Source organism: Coregonus lavaretus, assembly GCF_964263955.1.
Source record: "Coregonus lavaretus genome assembly, chromosome: 21".
Lineage (NCBI taxonomy): Eukaryota > Metazoa > Chordata > Actinopteri > Salmoniformes > Salmonidae > Coregonus > Coregonus lavaretus.
The window spans coordinates 43327501-43350089 of NC_140008.1; the positions used below are offsets into that span (position 1 = coordinate 43327501).

Genomic DNA, 22589 nt, shown 5'->3' on the forward strand with positions numbered 1-22589 from the left:
TTTCTATCCCCATATGACTACACTCTTCAACCATCAGTCCCACACACACACACAAAGTAGAGTGGCATGATGCTGGCATCGTTCATAAAAGCTTGCTTGATTAATTCATGATCACATTGAGGATTTGAATTAGGCACATGTGCATTGTGTGTGTAATCTGCCCCTTGCTTTAATAATAATGGTCTTACCTAATACAGAATGACGTAACTCCAGGGAGTGCTACTGGTGTCAGTAGAGAACCGACGGAAGTGAAGACAGGCAAAGTAGACAGAGAACCACAAGGGAAACCAAGTCTTCTTTACCAGTGGAGGAGGAAGGGGGCTGTCAGAAGTAATGCCAGTCGACCAAAGGGGTGTGAGCCGGGGGTAGGGGGGCAGCCGCACCGATGCAAACTATCAGGCTTGAAGCGACTGTAAATCAAGTCCTCGGGATCCCGTTGGCTATAGAGTCAAGCTTTTTCTGTGTTGGTCATGCATTATAACCTGGAGGAGAGAGGAGAGAAAATGTGTCAACTAGATTACACCAAACTGCAGTGAGATTGATAGATTGATAGAATATAAAGAACATACTCAGAGAGCAAGGCCTAAATTGAACCCACGTGTTTAAACTAAGCTACCTCATGGCATCTCCAGCAGGCAAGCAGAGTGACTGCTGCAGTCAAGTAGCACACTGACAGTCCAGTCACTAAAATAGTCTCTCAGTAGCATTAACACCCTCCCTCTCTCAAGTCTTAAGGACAGGGCAGGCACTCTGATCCCTGCCCTGCCCCCTCCACACGTGTCACCCAGCTCAGACACCACCTCTGAATCCGGCTCAAACTCACCCTCGGCAAAGCACACCCACTAGGACTATCCCTCGGTCTTAAGACTGCTAGCACACCCGTGGATCCATGAGCTCCCGCCTCAGGACCCTCCCATGTCCCATCAAAATCCACCAGTAAGGCCACACCCACAAGACCACAACCCAAACCATTAACTCCATCTTGGTATGCCTTTGCATTACAACAACTATGCTATTGGGTGGAATGGAGACATACTGCTGACTGACTACATAGCCCTTTGTGATCACTGCTATGCTTATGCCGTGCTATCCCCACCTCTGTGTGCATTCATCTGCCACTGTGTTAGTGAGGAGTGTTACTGTACCATACACCGGAGACCTTCACAGCTCTAACACATAGGAGAGGAGCCAGACAGCCTCACGGTACCCCATCTAGCACCCTCCCTCACTCAGCTCCCCAGGATTCTCTCAGAGGTGGCAGGGAGGAAAGGAGGGAAAACATGGGAGGAAGAGGGGGGAGGTCCTAGCTGATAAAGCCGTTGGAATTCCTGTGTGATTTATCACTTCTCTTCCCACATGGAGGGAGAGGGAGCATAGCAGCTGCAGTATGTCGAAATCCCATACATAAAATGATAGTGATGGCGGAAGAATATATACATTTTTTGATAGCTACATATCGGAATATTATTTTTGACGATATATCATTTGTTTTCAGCACTTATTTCCATGACTGATCAAAACTCATTTTCTCATGCTCCCTCGTCTTTCTGCAGCAGACATATGGTGAGCAATATGTTCGGAACATCAAACCACAATAAAATCACAGTATCGAATCGGAATACATATCGTATCGGCACCCAAGTATCTTGATAATGTCGTATCGTGAGGTCCCAGGCAATTCCCAGCCCTAATACATAACGACAGAAGGAAGATCTAGTCACCATTCCAGGGAATCTGCCATTATGTGGGGAATGTGTGAGATTCTCACAAGGCAACATGGAACTGCCCTTGCTATTTTACAAGCGTACATACAATGTCATAGCCAACCTAACTGCGGTCACTGGTGCCGACAGCTACAATGCCGTGAAAAAGTATTTGCCCCATTTCTGATTCTCTATTTGTGCATATTTTTTACACTGCATACCAGATTGTCTACCAAAACCTAATATTAGATAAAGGGAACCCGAGTGAACAAATAAAAACTGGATACTTAGTTCATTTATTTAATAAACAAAAGTTACGCAACACCCAATAGCCCTGTGTGAAAAAGTATTTGCCACCTTACACTCAATAACTGGTTTTGACACCTTTAGCTGCAATGACTGCAACATCGTCGTGGAGGAATTTTGGCCTACTCTATGCAGAACTGCGTATGAACGGAGTACGAACTGCTCGTTTCAGCGCCTACCACAACAGGTCTGGCAGGGAGGGAGGGAGAACATGGGAGGTCCTAGGTGATAAAACCGTTGGACTTCGACTAGGCCATGCCAAAACTTGACATTAGTTGCTTTTCAGCCATTCTGATGTAGATTTGCTTGTGTGTTTTGGATCATTGTCTTGCTGCGTGACACAGCTGCGCTTCAGCTTACAGACCGATGGCCTGACATTCTCCTGTAGACACAGACAGGGCTCTAAATTAATTTAATTGGTAGCACTGGTGCGCTCAACTTAAAAAGTTAGGCGCACCACATGAAATTTAGGAGCACCAGCAAAGACGATTTTTTATTTTTATTGATTGAGATACAGCCTATGAATTCTAGCTACTTTTGAAGCACATATGAAACTTCAGCACTTCAGTTTATTAAAAAAGCTAAGATGTTGATACGAATAACAGTCATTGAAATTACAAAGTCATTTGTGGAACATTAGGCTTCTACATTGTGTAAAAGCACTATTTTCCTATTGAGACACATTACATTCAAAATTGTAGTCTCTAAAAATGTAAATTTGTGATAACGACATGCAAGAGATCCATCATTAATTAATTTATCTCCTGAAGAAGCTATCCTTTTTCTTTCTGTGCCTCAAAATGTTTGGATATACTGGTTACCAGGTTGTTAGCTAGCTAGCCAATAAGGTAACATGACTGAACAACAAAAAAATCTCAAAGTACATAATTTATTTTGCATAGAAGACGCAATCTCTTTTATGAAAGTGTGCGCTGTTTCTTAAGAAAGTTCACAAGGCAGAATGTAGTTGTGGAATCTGACCTTTTGGCTTTGGAATCTAGTGGAAACAAGATGGGAGGAGAGGAAGACAAAGTGAATTAATAACCTTGTCGGTCACAATCAGCTCAGAAAATATAGCATATTTTGCGTTACTAGGGTAGTGAAATCAGCTGTATGCTAGCAAGGAAAGTTAGCCTACAATTAAAGCAGGAAGCTACCGCTACAGTCTTGCATTGTAAAGTGCAACTTCTAGCCTGTATGGGCATTGTTTTGCAAACAGTAATGAACAGTTTCTACATGTCGTGTTGCATTATTCAAGTTTAATAATAATAAGCCATTTAGCAGACGCTTTTATCCAAAGCAACTTACAGTCATGCGCGCATACATTTTTACGTATGGGTGGTCCCGGGGATCGAACCCACTACCCTGGCGTTACAAGCTCCGTGCTCTACCTTAACTTTGTGCAGTATGAGTGGGGAGCTAACAATGCAGCCCAGCCAGCTCTAGCAATGAATCAGTAAGTGGAGCAGGCACTTCCTTTTATAGTGCGAAGAGTGGCTTCACTGAGACTTGATCTGCTCAATCACTCAAGAAACATTTGACAGAAATACCAAACGAAGGTAACAAATTCTTGTATCGAACAGTTTTTATTTTATTTTTTGACAAAGTACATAGTTTCTGTATACCGTGCAACACTACAATCTTTTTCCTAATTTAGTTACAACACTCCTCTCGTTCACTCACACACCCATTGTAATTACGCTGTACAAAGAAATGTGCGCTCTGTTCACAACGGTCTACTTGGTTTTTCAAACAGTCATGAGTTAAAATATCTTAGGCTGCAGTGACTACTGTTACTGAAACTTGTCCTATGCTTAGGCCTACTCACCACATTAGGAATTTAATTTCATCATTAGCTTCCAAATGCTTTATTATAAAAGGAGATTTTTTCCCCCCAGCTCCCCCTACTCATAAAATCTTCATGTGACTATGCATGGAAGGATGAAATAAAATGAATAAATTAAAGAAAATAACGCTTAATGAAAATGTCAAATCATTATTTTAATATGTTGGTCACCAATGTATAAATGTGATGATGCCCTCGAAGCAGTGGTTTGGCCACAGCTTTCCTGGCATTATCACTTATGGATGCACCATTGATTGCCCATTATCATTACAGACCGAAAACAAGCTATAAAACTTTGGATCTCCCCGGCGGAGTGTGTAGCCAGATGCCAGCCATGGCCATTTGAGACGATAGCTCTTAAACGATTACACTCAGGGGGATAGAGAAGTAGGCCTTTATGTGAAACAGAAGCCCAGAATTAAAAGCCTTATTCTTCTCTACCTGGATAGATAGATGGATGGATAGATAGATATGGATGCAGCCTGCCAGCCACCCAAGTCAGCTGAGCTCCCTGTCCCAATATCTATTCTACGGGGGCTTTCACACCAAATTGGTTTGGAGAGATTTTTTCCAAACTCTGGAGCATTTCCCCGATAGTTTGGTTCGTTTGGACTGGTGTGAACACTCTTTCCGCACTCGGGAGCGCACTAAACAACACACTGTGGGTTTGCTCAAAAAGAGACCGTACAGGTGCATGAAAGCTCATTCCGAAAGACTGAAAAACAGCTTCCATCTCCAGGCCAGCAGACTGTTGAACAGCCATTAGGCCATCTCCAGTAGTAAGTATTACTCCAAAGTAGTACTGTAAAAGATACTCACTCACACACACCTCATACAGCGTGTGTACTCGCACTCACGCCCATACTCAAACACACATAGCCAACGCTGCTGTCCCATGTATATAGAGACATTAAACACTGCACAGTTTCACACTGTGTATTCATATCCTGTATTTTCATTTAGCTCATTCTAATATATTTACATTTTAGTCATTTTAGCAGACGCTCTTATCCAGAGCGACTTACAGTTAGTGAGTGCATACATTATTTTTATTTTATTTTTCATGCTGGACCCCGTGGGAATCGAACGCACAACCCTGGCGTTGCAAACGCCATGCTCTACCAACTGAGCTACATCCCTGCCAGCCATTCCCTCCCCTACCCTGGATGACGCATAAATGTGCTGCTTCTCACAGAATGTTGCAGCGATATAAAGTTTTGGTATTGCGTGCATTTCATCAAATGCTCGCAGTCAAACAACCAATAATACTTCGCGCCTCTGGTTCCTTTCCTGTGTTTGGTCTGGACTGCTTTCTCACCTGCAGTGAAACGCACCACGGTACGAATGGAATCGGACCAAGACCACCCTTTTTCAAAACCAAGTTTATTTATCGCGTACACGGTTTAGCAGATGTCATAGCGGGTGCAGCAAAATGCTTGTATTATTAGCTCCTAACAATGCAGTCAAAATGTCAAACAGTACACAAATGATTAAAAACAAGTAATTACAACTGTCCAGTTCACAACCCAAATAACACTGTCAATAATCCAAATGCAATCTATGCATATATAAAGAATATATATATATACACACTAAGACTATGTACAGCAGTAGATACAGTGCATTCAGAAAGTATTCTGACCCCTTTACTTCTTCCACATTTTGCTACCTGCTCTAGAGTGCTCAGGATCTCAGACTGGGGCGACAGTTTGCCTTCCAACAGGACAACGACCCTAGGCACACAGCCAAGACAATGCAGGAGTGGCTTTGGGACTAGTCTCTGATTGTCCTTTAGTGGCCCAGCCAGAGGCCGGACTTGAACCCAATCGAACATCTCTGGAGAGCCCTGTAAATTGCAGTGCAGCGACGCTCCCCATACAACCTGACAGAGCTTGAAGCTGCAGAGAAGAATGGGAGAAACTCCCCAAATACAGGTGTGCCAAGCTTGTAGCGTCATTTTTTATTTTTATTTAACCTTTATTTAACTAGGCAAGTCAGTTAAAAATAAATTCTTATTTACAATGCCGGCCTACACCGGCCAAACCCGGACGACGCTGGGCCAATTGTGCGCTGCCCTAAGGGACTCCCAATCACAGCCGGTTGTGATACAGCCTGTAATCGAACCAGGGGGTCTGTAGTGACACCTCAAGCACTGAGATGCAGTGCCTTAGACCGCTGCGCCACTCGGGAGCTGTCTAAGAATACTTGAGGCTGTAATCGCTGCCAAAGGTGCTTCAACAAAGTACTGAGTAAAGGGTCTGAATACTTACGTAAATGTAATTTCAGTTTATTTTTGTTATAACATTTGCTCAAATTTCTAAACCTTTTTTTGCTTTGTTATTATGGGGTATTGTGTTTAGATTGATGGGGGGGGGGGGACAATTTTATCCATTTTAGAATAAGGCTGTAACGTAACAAAATGTGGGAAAAGTGAAGGGGTCTGAATACTTTCCGAATACACTGTATATTACAGTAAGATGTCTAGAATCCAGTATATAAATCAGTGGTTATATTTTTTTTTTTGTGGCCTATATGTAAATATATAGGTGACTGTACCAGTCATTCATTCATTCATTCATGTCATCACACAGCCTACCAGTCATTCATGATTTGAAATGCAATCAAGCATTTTAGTTTTAAAATTAAATAAACACAGGGATCCTTGAATAATTAGCCCCCCCAAAAATATAAACCGTTCCATGTCAGCAATTGGATTAACGAATGCATGCAACTGTTTTTAGTCTTTGTTGTAATAAAGGTGTCACAAAAATGTTTAGTGTTTGAACAGTTCCAAATGGTCAGAAAAAAAACATTGTAATCTAACAGCAACTGCTTGGCACACGTAGGCCTAATATGCACGCTTGCTCCTTACCTTCTTTTTCTTGATCTCCAGTAGTTTCCACAACTAAGTAAAATGTCTTCCACACATCTGACTTCCCCTTTCCCTCCTGAGCAACCAGTAAACAATCCCCCGTTTCGAGTTTCTTTTTCACGTCCTCCGCACCCATTTTGCTGTCACATGTTACGGTGTTCGGAGTTTGTTATAACCAATTAATTTATGAAATTAGGTCAGGCCCCGTTGGTCATGTGCATGTGATACATACATATGTCATGTAAAGAGGGCAAAGGTTGAGAGAATAGGGAATGTTTTTCTTAAACAAATGAATGTTTTCAGTGACAGAACTTTTCAGTCAGAAATGACTAATTATGTTACAGCTTCAACAACACGAACTGCACGATAAACACTGATGTTCTGTGGTGGTCGCTGCAGTAGGGAAGAGAGCGAGCGGGTGCTAGTCACGAAGGCACTCAATGTATTTTTTTTTTTTAAACGCAGCTCAGCAAGTCTGAGCTTGGCCAGGCACAATCAATCGGACTCCCTTGAGTCATTTGTCTTAATTATTTAATCAAACAGTGTGCTTAAAGCATCAGACAAGCTCTGTGGATATTATTAAAACACATGTCTATATGGAAAAATATATAGGTTCAAAAAATTGACCAATCTGGGACAGCCCTAGAGTACATACAGTGAGGGAAAAAAGTATTTGATCTCCTGCTGATTTCGTACGTTTGCCCACTGACAAAGAAATGATCAGTCTATAATTATAATGGTAGGTTTATTTGAACAGTGAGACAGAATAACAAAAAAATCCAGAAAAACACATGTCAAAAATGTTATAAATTGATTTGCATTTTAATGAGGGAAATAAGTATTTGACCCCCTCTCATTCAGAAAGATTTCTGGCTCCCAGGTGTCTTTTATACAGGTAACGAGCTGAGATTAGGAGCACACTCTTAAAGGGAATGCTCCTAATCTCAGCATGTTACCTATATAAAAGACACCTGTCCACAGAAGCAATCAATCAGATTCCAAACTCTCCACCATGGCCAAGACCAAAGAGCTCTCCAAGGATGTCAGGGACAAGATGTGTCCCAAACTTCATATTACTTTTGCTTTGGTCATCCAACAACATGCGGTAGGAAACGGCCCAATAGCCGCTCTAACGGTGAAGTGAATAGGCTAAATTTAGTAGCCTAAAAGCTATCCCCGGTAGGCTATAGCCACCTGTCTCCCCTAATCTGCATCGGATCAGCTCATAAATGTGCTGCTTCTCACAGAATGTTGCAGCGATATAAAGTTATGGTATTGCGTGCATTTCATCAAATGCTTGCAGTCAAACAACCAATAATACTTCGCGCCTCTAAATGTTCTTTTCCTGTGTTTGGTCTGGACTGCTTTCTCATCTAGTAGTATTGGGCCGTTTCCTACCGCATGTTGTTGGATGACCAAAGCAAAAGTAATATGAAGTTTGGGACACACAAGTTATGCTTCTTGATAATCATAGATGGATTTAACATGAACATTTTTCTCCAATAAACAAATGACTTGCATGAACACGTGGTTTTGTTTAGGCATTTTAGTTTGACATTTAGCAATGTGAAACCAACCAGACCAAATTAAAGAAATACAACGTAACAAATAATCGAACTCTGACTCTAAATCTCAAAACTATGTGTGATTTTTTTTTTTTTTATAACCCTAACACACTGATATTTATACATGTAGCCAGTCAGCCTTGAAGTGTATCACACTGGGCATTCATAAAAAAAAAAAAAGCCGCTTTTGAAAGTAACTAAACCATAAGAAAAAAGACAGGCTTAAAGGAGGGCTGAACTGACTAATTTGATCCAAATTAGGAAATGCAACTGAGAACAGGATTTGGGTCTTGGAGGCATGCTTTGATGTGGGTTTCACTTGTGTGTGTTCGCATGGGGGAAGCATTTGTACATTCACCCTTCTAGATAACTTGAAACAGTCTAACCAGGTCTTGTGTCTGGAAGTAGCCTAGGCTAGCTAGCAAAACTAGCCAACTTCTATCGGTAATTAGCTTCAGCCGCCGATGTGCGACTGTGGCAAAGTTGGTTTGACTTTGGATAGCCCATCTGTGGGGCTAGTTAAGGACCATGAATAAATTACACAATGTAAATGGAATAATATTTTCATGTTGAACACACATTAAATGCTTTCAATATTTGTATATGAATTCATACTTGGTTTTCAGGTTGTCATTGAAATTTGGAGCTATTGACATTTTAAAATATTGCTGCATGTACATTGTATAAATTACTGATGGTCCCCAACTAGCCCCATAGGTATATCCAAAGTTAAACCAAATGTACCACGGGCATTATGTGCCAAATGTATTATTACTTGGGTGCTGCCAGCTGTGGACAGGATTGAAATAAACCAAAAGGAAAACTGGCGTACACTTCATTCTGTGACATACACATTCTTTCCTAATCATCTCACAACTCTCAATTTTGGACGAGACAGACTTTATGACCCAAATTATCCTATTTACACTGGTTTTTTTTTTACACTAGAATAAATGCTTGACTCATAAATGCCATATAGGCCTTTTTCAACGAGAGAAGTTGGTTTTTCGGTTCAGTTACACTTTAAACTACAGGTTGCTGGTTTCTTGGCTGTGTGGTGGCAGAAGGATTAGAGAATTAAATGATAAGATCCTGGCTAGATCAGCTTTATGACCTTAATGTGCCATGTCTTCTTCCAGTCCTAGACAGTTCAGACAGAAGAAACAATACACGCGCTCACATTCTTAAAACTGCCATGAAGGCCATATGTGAAAGAGACTTTTGTAAAGCTTTTTCTTTTTTGGGAATCTTGTGCTCAGCTGGTTTGGAAACAGTGTGTGAGTGTGGATGTGTAGTTTGTGTGTAGGGGCAGGGGTCGGCAACAGGCCAAAAACCGGCCACCTAAAGTATTTTAGTTTTTGATTTTAGTTATTGGTCCAAAAATACTAAAATCACCAGGAATTCTACTCCAAAATAGTTGATTTTAGGAAATCTGTTCCCAAGCATTCCCACTAATAAAAAAAAGAGACGTGTGATCTTGTCTCAATATAATCAAAGCATGAAATGATTGCATTTGAAAATAATCTCTTTTTGGGCTTAGTAGTGGTCAATTTGTAGTGTATATAAAGTATTATAATTATGTTCCCGACACGCAACCATCCGCGCCAACAAAAATCTAGTTGCCTACCCCTGATGTAGGGCATTGCTTTTTAGGTATTGCTTTTCCACCGTTTAATCAAAGTAGGTGCCATTTGCCAAATTAAACCGTTAAATTGGCGTATCATGACAGTACAATGGCAGCCAAGACATCACCCGTTAGTTCATTAAAAGCTCTTTAGTTAATATCCCTGACGGGCTTCAACCACCTAACTGTCACCTGAGGAGATAAATGTGTGTGTCTGGGATCTCAATTACCCATAGGACAGACCGCTATCTTCTGCCAAACACACAAACATACAAAGTAGACTTCTCCACCAAGTCTTTCAAACAGACTAATCACAACAGAAACCGACTTGAATAATTGTTATGAAACGTGTGTACGGTGGCGTGGGGTTCAGACAATGACACTCCAGCCAGGAGCATCCAGTGCAGTTCTGTTCTGCAGACAGACCCCTCAGAGGCATGGTAAGACGAAATAACATGCAGATCAGATTCCTCTCTCTGCCTCCTGATCCAATGAATGATTCCCTCTCACTATTGTTGATCACATGCCGTCCACAAGTCTTACACAACAGCATGGTGACTGGAGAGAGGGGGAGTAAAGACAAATTGTACAGGCAAGGGGGGGGGAAGAGAAAGGGGAAGTACAAGGGGAGAAAGGGGAACTACGTAAAATGTATTGCATTGCTGTGGAACAGAACGTCACATGACTAACGTTGCAGACTGAGGCACGCTACACTACTGAAATCCGGAAAATGTTTTTGAATCTGGGTGTGTCTCATGCCTACTCCCTGTGTGTGTGTGTGTGTTAGGATGGCGGATGTGACATAGCTTGCATGCAGAATGAAGTGACAGAGTTGGCCAGGCTGGTTATGAAATTGAATGTGTGCCAAACTGCGTATGTGTGTGTCCGTGCCCGAGCATGTAAGCAAGACTTGAATCAAGGATCTGTTTGTAGGCCAGGATGTGTTGAGGGTTAGAGCAGCCATAGCCTGTCTGTGCTGTACAGATGTGGGTCGGTTGGCCCACTTTACTAGCGGTTATGCAACATGCCATCTGGCAGAAGAGCCTTCTGAATGCTCCACTGGCTCTCTGCACAGTTCGTTTGTCTATATTTCATGGATTCATTTAGGGCTGCCCCCCCCCCCCCAAAAAAAATATATATTGGTCGACCGAGAGTCTGTTCTTTCGACCAATCGATGGTTGAAATGTTAAAACGTTTATTTTACCACACTATGTTGAATAAAATCAACTATATGTGGGCTACTGAGCTTGTCTGACACTTTAAACACTGCGATTAAAAAAGGAAGACACAAATTACTAAAGAGGGAGTCAGAGATTGATATAGGTTAACCAGAAGAAAAAAACATGTTCCCGACGCTCCAGCTGGCCTTCGCATTGTGCCACTACGCTCCTTAAGTTGCCAGTAATAGGCTACACCAGCGGTCGGCAACCTTTTCCATTTGGAGTGCCAAGTTATAAATACAATTTCTACTGATCTGCGCGGCAGCTAAGATTTTTTTTTTATGCACATTTTTATTTAACTTCATATCGCAAATTCAATGTCATGTGGTTAATCAAAATGCCATCTAAATGAAAATGATACAAATCTAAAAGTAACTTCTATTGCCATTGACAATATGTAATATTGGCCTACATAAAGCCGACAAATAAAAACATTGCAGCCCGCAGGTAGAAAATATCCTGATAAAATAAATATCCTATAAAATCACATTGGCTATGCATGGCCTGTTTGAAACATTGTATCAGCTGTAGGCTATTTGCACAAGGGATAAGAAGTAATCAGGTAGGCCTATTTTATGACGTCTCCACCAGATCAGAGCATGACATTTTCTTCCCCTTTCATGCTGAGTGGCTATCGAAAGGGAGAGAGCTGGAAAGATTTTTCAAATAGGCTACATTAAGGAACTATTGTCATTCTCAATGGATGTAAAAACAGGCTGTTTACTTGCTGTATGAGGCAAAGAAAATGTACTTTGAGAAGTTCCACAGTGATGGTGAGTTAAGACAATCAGAAAAAGTAACAAATGCCCAAATGGGCACATTTATAGGCCAGGTAGCCTAGGCCTACTTCAGTTGATCTTTGTCAAAAACGCAGAACATCTTTTAATAACAGACATACTTCTCCCCATCTTCACAACAACTTTGTCAATATGACTTGACTATGATAACTGACCATCCAATGTTACTCCTAGGAGTTCAGCTTCTTCAACTTGTTCAATGGTCACACCCTTTAAGCACAACTCCTGTAGAGGTTTAGGTCTAAGAGAATGATTATTTTTATTATTTTAACAGTCAAAATTTTTTTTTGAGTCATTTCAGTTGGCCATGGCGAAAGATTAAAATGTGATGTCACGAGTGATATGCTTAATAATGAACGCAGGCATAGCCAGCTAACTAGTTGGCTAGCTAGATGCTGAAGCTTATTAGCTAACTAGCTACATTGCAGGAACCGAAATGGAACTATGAAGATGTGATTTGTAAACATATTGACAGATTCTGCAAAGCGAATTCATGCTTAGCAACGTAGCTACCTTGCTAACTACCTCAGGTCGGTTAGCTAGTTAGCTACCGCGGCCAGCTTTCATCAAAATATATAAACGCATCCAGGAACATACATTTACGTCATTTAGCAGACGCTCTTATCCAGAGCGACTTACATTATTTATTTATTTTCATACCCCCTGTGGGAATCGAACCCACAACCCTGGCGTTGCAAACACCATGCTCTATCAACTGAGCTACATCCCTGCCGGCCATTCCCTCCCCTACCCTGGACGACGCTGGGCCAATTGCGCGCCGCCCCATGGGTCTCCCGGTCACGGCCGGCTACGACAGAGCCTGGATACGAACCAGGATCTCTAGTGACACAGCTAGCACTGCGATGCAGTGCCTTAGACCACTGCGCCACTCAGGAGGAACATGCACTATATATACACACAAAAGCATGTGGACACCCCTTCAAATTAGTGGATTCTGGTTGTTGACAGGTGTGTAATAAAACCAAACACACAGCCATGCAATCTCCATAGACAAACATTGGTCTTACTGAAGAGTTCAATGACTTTCAACGTGGCACTATCATAGGATGCCACCTTTGCAACAAGTCAGCCTGTTAAAACTGTGTTCACACTTTACCTACTGGCAGTCCGATGGACAAATATGGGTTTGGCGGATGCCAGGAGAACGCTACCTGCCCCAATGCACAGTGCCAACTGTAAAGAATAGTGGGCAAATATTGTACAATCCAAGTTTCCAAAGCTCTTAGAGACTTACCCAGAAAGACTCAGATTTAAATCGCAGCCAAACGTTATTTTAACATGTATTGACTCAGGGGGTTGAATACTTATCCAAATCAAAATATATTATTGTTTTATTTTCCATTAATTAAAAAAAGTTCAAAATGTTCTTTCACATTGAGAGTATTTTGTGTAGATGGTTGACAAAAAAATGACAAATCCATTTTAAATCACACTTTGCAACAAAATGTGGAAAAAATTGTGTGAATACTTTAAGGCACAACATAACTCAAATTGTATTTAGAATTTCATGTAATATATTTTGTTCTTGTCTATAACTGTTTTGTACTTTGTCATGTATTTGTACATTTTATGTGGACTGCAGAAACAGCAGCTAAAAGGGATCCACATTTTTTCCCCCGACATTTTAGCAGGCGCTCTTATCCAGAGCGACGTACAGTTAGTGAGTGCATACATTTTTTAAAATTCTCATACTGGTCCCCCGTGGGAAACAAACCCACAACCCTGGCGTTACAAAACGCCATGCTCTACCAACTGAGCTACTAAACAGTCAAGGGATAATGTGTTTTTGTAACATTAATAACAAGGAAGATATTTCTTTAAATCTTATTTTAGTCCAGAAGACCAAGGGTCTAGGCACTGAAGAATAAAGAACTACATGTACACCCCAGACCTCCAAATAGCTATTATTGGGGAGTAAGAAACATCTGACCAGGGGATGCCAAGAAGAAGTCTAGGCCTAGCTACTGCCACAGTGTACAACAAATGTCACTCAGATGATAGGAGAACTAGCTATTCATTTTACCTTTATTTAACCAGGTAGGCCAGTTGAGAACAAGTTCTCATTTACAACTGCGACCTGGCCAAGATAAAGCCATATTGTAAAACATAAATGTCACTCAGATGACAAGACTAATGTTACTGCTACCACAGAAAATGTCTCAATGGTTGGAAATACTAAGATATTGAGTTGTGGGTTTGATGATCCTTTGTTGTGTATCTCTATAGATTTGAATAAAAACTAAACCATTGAACCATTGCCGTTTTCACCAGCACGCTAGGCTAACTAACGCTATTGGATTCCATGATGCCTAGTGTTGGGGTGAGTAGCTACTGGAAGTGTTGTTGAAACCATGGGTTACTTCACCATTAGAATTACACAAAATTGTCACATACACCAGATAGGTGCATTGAAATGTGTTGTTTTACAGGGTCGAACATAGTAGTATGGTGCCTCTGGAGCAAATTAGGGTTAAGTGCCTTGCTAAAGGGCACAGATAGATTTTTCACCTTGTTGGCTCCGGTATTCGAACCAGAAACCTTTTGGTTACTGTCCGAACAGTAACCACTATGCTACCTGCCGCCCCCTAGCATGCTGACAAAAACAGTAGTTTAATTAAAAATAAGTTGTATTTCAATCTTCTCGATTCACCTCTCATCATTTCAGGATGATTAGGAGTACAACGACATATTCCATCCCTGGATTGAGTTACGTTTTCCCAGCCATATACTGCGCCGAACTCTGGCTGTCCACATTCCGGCATAGCACCGTTCCAACTCAAGAGAGTGAAATGAACAAGAGTCCGATCCTTTTGACTACTGCTCCACAAGAGTCAAACCATTTTCCTCAGTGACTGTCAACAATGAGTCCATGCAATTCTGAGCCAGCACTCCGTCAGACAGCCCTGTCAGTCTAACACGCTCTTAGAGTACGGTGCCCGAGAAAGCGTGCAGTTAGTCACACTGCCACCGGCGTCGACATTGTGCCAAAAGTCTACCCCGGTCCCCTAACACGAGCATGTAGGTCAGTGAAGCTCATTAGCTTGCATGGCTTTACACCGACAGTACCAACAGCGCACACAACAAAAACACCAGGGACATGCCAATCACTGTGTATTACGAAAGAGGCCGTATCAGGAAAACATCTCAAAAGGCTATTTTTGCTTGGTAGCATGCCTGCTAAACTATGAGTGTTGATGATGATGATGCATCGTTCCTACAATGACCGAATATGTAATATACGTTTCCCAAAACACTACGCAGAGAGAACGTTCGCTAAGTATGTGCCGATAATGATAGAATCGAAAGAAAGGCAGTGCTGCTCTCGGATCAGTTTTCCCCATTCAAATCTTATCTTAACATTATAATTATTTCACAGTACTGATGACGGATCAGCTCCTAGATATTATCACATATTGCTGCAAATATTGAGGAGTCTTTCTAATTCTTACACTATAATAATAAACTAAATCAAGATTTGGCACATCATTGTGGACATTGTTACATATCATGAAATATATTGAGGCAAAAACTACAGACAGTAGCATACAATGAGCAAATATTGACTTCAATATTATTTAATTATATAGGCCTATTTAGCCTACTCATCTTTTAATAAAGTCATCTCGGTTTTCATTTGAAGCATCTTACTATCCTTTGCTTATTTGTAACAATTGCAAAGACATTGGCAACTTTGTATTTGTTGTCAGCTTCCTTGTGTTTGTGAAATTATCAGCAGTCAGAGAGAAAGATACACATCTTGATTAAAAGACAGATAAACATCTTGATTCTATGTTTAGCGGAGATCTGTGTATAAAGGGTTTATAATGTATCTAAAGGCGCACTTAGCTGCTCTACAAGTGGTCTGAGGCAGACGGTAAATAACAAGCATTTTCAAGTGCAACTTTAACAATGGTTTTGGGAAACAACTGACATTTAATGATGCTCCTATGTAGGTTCTTCCAATAAAGTTAGCCTTGAGATGGCTCCGATCTCAGCTGACCATTTTTTTCTTCTTTGCCAGCCAGTGATGAGGATATGCCTAGCCAGCAGATCCGCTTGCTTACAGCTGCACTAGGGTCAGACAGGCTTCCTGTTTAGAAAGAGACTGCAGAGTCTGCGCGAGATATGGCTCTGAAAAACGTACCTCAATCCAGGGATAAGAAATGCATTGTATTACGAATTGTCCCATTAACCCAACTGTTACACCGATAAGATTGAACGACTGCTAGTTTAAGGAAACTACTATTTTTGTCCTCATGCTAGCTAGCAGTAGCCATTAAGGAATGGCACATGGCGTTGAACAACAAAGGAGCTGATTGGCTGACACTGCCATTCCAAAATGGCTGCTGTGGCTTCTGCTACCTAGCATGAGGATGAAAAGGGCCGTTTTCTGGAGAAAGAATTACAGTCCTTCAATCTTCTCGGTGTAACAGTTGGGATATGGGAAAATTTGGAGTTAAACTTATTTCTAATCCCTGGATTGAGGTAAATTTTCAGAGCCATATCTCGCACAGGAAGCCTGTCCGACCGTAGTGCAGCTGTATGCAAGGGGATCGGATTTGCTGGCTAAGGACATGCCTTGACAAAAGCACATTCACAAATCAAGATATCTTTATTACTAAAACACGAATAACTTTCTAGATACTAATTATAGCCTAGGTAAAAGCTGCCAACAGTTGATATGCGGTGTAGCACAGTCCATGGATTTATTGATGATAAAAATGTACTCGCGCTCACCACTGTCACAGCAGCCAACGACAAGTTGTGGCTATTCATTCTGCGGTTGGCCACTCACTACAAGGCGGGAAGATGCAATGTAACAAACGTCGATGATTACATTTAAAACATGTAGGCTACAGTGCGGTAAAAACAAGTCTAGATTTTGAAAAACGACCCGACAGAGGTCCCGTGTAGCTCATTTGGTAGAGCATGGCGCTTGCAACGCCAGGGTTGTGGGTTCGATTCCCACTGGGGACCAGTATAAAAAAATTTATGCACTCACTAACTGTAAATCGCTCTGGATAAGAGCGTCTACTAAAAATGTAAAATGTCAGCATATAACAAGCAAGCAACCTCGTGTTAAATGTACACATTTCCTCCAGTAGGCTAGCCTTGGCCTACGTACACAACATCTACCAACAATGACAATAAGCTATATTTGACAGAAATAAAACCTTACCTGGGGCTTTTGACAGCAGATGGTGGTAGACATATTTAATGTAAATTCAGAGTTGTGTGGGTACGGTTCAGTTTTCGGACAGGTCCCACTCTTTACTCTCTCTCCAATGCGACTGTAGCGCAGACTAGTCTGAACAGAAGTGACGACAGGGGCGACTCGAGCACGTTTACAAAGTGCTACCGAAGATGGTGGATAAAGGACGATAGTTCACTCAGGCCGTTTACCATAAAAAAAAAAGGTAAATTCCGGTCTGCTTAACTGGGTGTGTCTCCCATAAACACCAATGCAATAGCAGCTGGGTCTTTTCTAATTAGTTCATTGACTTTCATTGAACCAGAAAAAAACTGCGAGTGGAGTGTCTCTCTTCCTCTTCCGTCTCTGGTGCCACCCCAACATGTACCACACGTAGCAACACCCAAGATAGAGCGAGGAGCCAGATAGTTCAACGGATATAAAAGTGTGAAGCATCCGGTTGCCGTTTCCACACTACCAAATATGGTGATGGGAGGAAGCCCAGTGGCCGGCAGTGGGAGAAGGAGCGAGATCGATTTTGACCGACATTATGCTAATATTTTAATCGATGAAACATTTGATCTCAATACAGTTTAATGTTCCCAAAACAAAAATATGTTACGAACAGAGTGGACAAAGTTTTGTAGATTTTACCCTTTTACAAAGTATTGTTTTTTGTTATTGTTTAGAAGGAGTTACGAATTGAGTAATTGCACATGCGCACTTCACAGAGTAGGCGTTCCTTAACGGAAATATGCAAATATATTATATAACGCGCCAATAGGATCTCAGTAGCTCGTGCTTGGCTCTGCCCTCCTCCTTGCTTGTTCTGTCCAATATGACTAATTTGTTCCTATTGGAAATGACAGGCTGTGGTCTATGTTGGGTTAGTTGGTTAATGTAGCCTAGCCCTGCCTGAAGACAATTACTTACAACTGCAAGGTGGGGTAAGCAATTGGGTAAGAGATGGGTTGCGTTCCAGACACAGGAGGTTGACTTCCTGCATTTTAAAGGCCCAATGCAGCTGAAATAAATAAATATAATCTCAATATCAAATCATTTCTGGGTAACAACCATGAACCTTACTGTAATAGTTGTCCATTAAAGTGGTCAAAAAATAAAAATGTATTTCTATATTTTGAAAGTTATATATCTTGAAAACTTGATTGCTAACATGCAAACCATTTTAGGATTGTATCAATAACGGAATAATGAAACAAATACCAAAATATCGTTTTTGTGTTGAATTTTTCTTTAATGCTGACTACCAAGCGGTGGCATCATGTCCCATTCTCAAATGGGCATCGAACCCCCAACCTTTCAATCTCAGGGTGTACTTTTTAACCACAAGGCCAAGGCAGTTATTAAAAAATATATAGGCCATTATAATTTCTGCATACTTTCTATCAGGTTTTAGACATTCAATAAGGGATGCACCAATGTGAATATTGTGGGCTGATACCAATATCCTATTTCCTTTTTCATTTTATGGCTTTTCTAGCACAGATATCAACTGCAACCACATTTCTACGTAGGCTAACAAGAAAATATGTGAAATTATTTGATTACATTTTTTATTTGCATCACAATGTGACTGAAATGCATTCAAAAGGATTTGGAAAGTTCACGAAAACATCAGGGAAGATAATTAGGTAGGAATAGTGTGTGTAGAAAACAACATCTGCATTGCTTTAAATTGCGGTTGTGTCACTGTCCCTTCTAACGAGACCTGCACGGCTTGTTGGCATCGTAGAAGGAAACAGAATACCTGTATATTCTGTCTGTATTCCTGAGAGTTGTAGCTATCAGTGATGTGGTCATAATAGCTGATAGTTCCAACCGTTCAAAAGTTAGAACTACATGTGTTTGAAATTATTAGGTTGGGGGGGGGGGGGGGGGGGGGGGGGGGCATGTCTCCCTCACTTAACCTTCTGTAACATTGGGGGGACATTTCCCCCTCACTTAAATGTCAATTATGAATCTTTGTGTAAATAAATAAACATTCGAAGACAGTCATGGTGCCAAAATTGCTTAGAATACACCAGATGTGTGTCCTTGAACCGATTATTTTAAAAAAATGCACAAAGAAGAAGTTAAATGGATCATTTAGTTGCTAATGTCAGCCTGCAGTACCCCAGTCTGCCTTCAACATGAGTTACTCAATGAGAGGGGGCAGCACTGAGCAAGCCTGCCTCCTGGAGTACCTCACACTGCGCATGTTACGTCTCCATGAAATGCTATTTTAACCGACTTCATTTGGCTTTAATGCGCTATAGAGTGGTGGTGAGGAGGAGGAGGAGGAGGAGGAGCTGTGCGAACCCTTCGTGTCCATAAGTAATTTAGCCATTCATTGTAGTCATTGCGCTCTGTAGAGTTGCTATTTTCTCAAGTTTTCTCATGACATTCCTGGATTAGTCATTATCAGTGGCGATTTTAGCATGTAAATCTTGGTGGGGCGAACTCAATAAAAAAAAAAAATGCATGCCAGCAAAGCCACTACACAACACAACACAACATTAAACAATACATTAATTGCACTATAATGGTGACAAATGGTGCCCAGAAATGGTTAGGGCCTACATAAAGCTGTCCCAACAGCGGAGCTTTCTTTACAGCACCATGAAGTGAATCCTTACCAAAGCTACACCTGGCTATCAGCGGAGCCTTGTCTGGCAGTGAAACAGTTCATTCAGCCTCATTTAATGCCTTTTTAAAAAACATAGTTGATATGGCTGACTTGCTTAAACAAATGTGGTTTCTATTGACAATTGAGGTGTACACACTATGGCATAAGGGAACGATGACATACATATACATATCTCCCTGGCATATTACATCATACATACAAGTCATTTTTGGACTCACCTTGTTGTGCTGTTCTCCCTTGAACAGGAAGGTGGCGCGTCGGTCCTTCTTGTGGGCAAATCTTTGTCATCAAACTTTTTCATCAAAGTCTGGCATTCTCTGTATTTATGGTGCTTTCAAGACAACTGGGAACTAAAAAGAACAACAAGGTCGAATCATGACATCAGTGATCTTCAGGTCGGAGCTCTAGAAAGACGCCTAAGTTCCCGACTTGGAATTCCGAGTTGGATGACCGTTCAAAACATATCTTCCCAGTCTGAGCTCATTTTTTTCAGAGTTCGCAGTTGTCTTGAAATCACTGAAGTCTGAGATTTTACAGTTCCGAGTTGTTTTGAACGCGGCAGAAGTCATGCTGGATTGACAGCATGGCCAATGTATTCAACCTTTTCTGGCCCATGGTGTTGCATGTGGATGTTTATCCTTTTAAGCTTGGAAAAGAGACCCTTAAACCCAGACTTGGACCACACACCCTCTCCACTTGCAGTTAGAGACTGATTCCTTCCAAACCACTCATTGTTGAATTTGCGATTTCCAACTTGTTGTGTAATGTGTCCAATGGCCGATGACCACCAATACGTTTTATCTATAATTTCTCTTCATATGACAAGGATTGAAAAGGATTTACCAGTAGATTGTCGACTTGATTCATGATGACGACTGCTTGTCTAGCTTGCTAGCTAAGATTTTAAAAGTATGACGTTGACATGATCAGTCCAATCAAAGCTACAGCAGATATAACGTTATTTTACGTCATTTTATCTGTGGCCAATGAACTTGAGCCTTCTTGGATGGGCACTTCTAATGTAAATCTATGGCAGCACCCAATGGACTTGAATTTTCGAGCTCTCCCCTGTAGATTTTGTGGTGACGTAGTCAATCACAGCTCAACTAGAGAACATTACCAACCCCTAAGTTCTGTATTTTCCGCTGGCTGCCCCACTACCACAGAAAGCACTGAGCTAGGCTGAAACACCTTTTTGGAGTTGCCTTACTCAAGAAAGCAAAAAAGAGACCATGTTTGTATGCGGCGTTATTAACTCAATTATTGTTTAGTTTTTTACATTGTTTCCAGCCTGATATGTGACATGTATTAATACCAAAATAACATGCAAAACAGTCCAAAAAATAATATTGCTAAACAGGTGGGGCTCAAAACAGGTGGGGCTCTGCCCCACCTGCCCTGAATGACGGGTCGCCACTGCTCATTATATTAAAAAAGTCAGATTTAATCAACAAGAATGATAGTCAGTTTAAAAAAGGTTAAGGGTACACGACTGTGTACATATCTGGCTGTGTTGGCCAAATCACTACATATCCCATCAAGTCAAGCGGGGAGAGGCTGTCCATTGTTACAGTTCAAAGACCAGTCAGAAACGTCCAGCTAACACTACGCCAATGACGCCTGTGGATTGCAAAACTGAACTTGGATCCACGTTAAGTAGCAATGATATCCTTCGCCAATGTTGTCTTATGACAGATATCTCAAACCAGGGCCGGACTACCAGGTCCCCCACCCCCCAAGAAAATGATTACTGCATTTCAACACATTTTGCCATGGTGCGGAGAGAAAAATGCAGTTTTAAAGCTAATTTCCTGAAATTCTACACGTTTTGCAATGGGGCAGAGAGGAAAATGTGTTGTTTTATAGCTCATCTCATGCTTTTGATCACATTTTGCCATGAGGCTGAGAGAACATTTTAGAGTTTTAAAGCTAATTTCCTGCAATTCTACACATCTTGCTTTCATATGCTATCTGGGGACCCACGTCCTCCAGGGGGCCCCAATCCACGTGCCCTGCGTGCCGTTTGGTAATCTGGCGCTGTCTCAAACCAGTCATGACTATTCAAGAAAACCATAAAAATAAAAAAAAGTTTCAAGCAAATTTCTTAGTTACATGATTGTATAACTAGTAAAGGAATTTTGAAGTTGAGGGTGCAGTATTTATTAAGTTTGGCAATGAGGACGAAAACTAGCATAGTTCAGCTAGCCAGCTAGTTTAGCCAGGGAAAAACCGGGGGAAACGAGCTCGGGCCTAGTGTGCATGTTAGATTAAACAATACATCAGATTACTTATATTTAAGGAGAGCAAATCGATATACAATCCCGAAATCAGCTGTAACTGTCAATAATAAAACAAAGGTTAAAATGATGTTTGAGTGAACCCTGAACACAGAAAATGTATAGTGAATTTGCTTCCGGACACGGTAGACTCCTCCTCCTCACCACTCTATTCAGTCTTCACATAGGAATGAAGGATGTCACGTGATCGATGGCTTTGTCCATTCTTAAATACAGTCATTGGTCGTGTTCCCCTGCTCAGATGTTGCATGCATCAACCAATGGTTGCGTGCCAAGTCATCGACTGTGTCATCAACTGACAGATTTCTATAACATATGGTTAGCTGATACGTAAAATACCTATCCAGGTGTTGTAAGATCTGGCATCAGCAATGCCTAGGCAGAGGAACCATTGTTCCAGACTGACTAGGTAAGGCGCCATGTAGATGGCGATAGATAGCATAACTCTCAGTGCTTGGCCCCTCTTTCCGCCAAACATTCCTTTGTTCATTGAGCAGCTT

General features: G+C 41.3%; 1 protein-coding gene across 1 annotated transcript in view; it reads right to left on the bottom strand.

Moving 5' to 3' along the window:
* The window catches only part of LOC311149061 (influenza virus NS1A-binding protein homolog A-like), a 43699-nt gene extending 26186 nt beyond the window's left edge, over nt 1-17513 (bottom strand). The window contains exons 1-2 of the mRNA XM_084186165.1: nt 17134-17513; nt 189-482 (exon numbers count right to left, since the gene is read on the bottom strand). The gene's annotated coding sequence lies outside the window, so the exon portion shown is untranslated. The remainder of the gene's footprint in view (nt 1-188; nt 483-17133) is intronic.
* Nucleotides 17514-22589: the final 5076 nt, after the last annotated feature.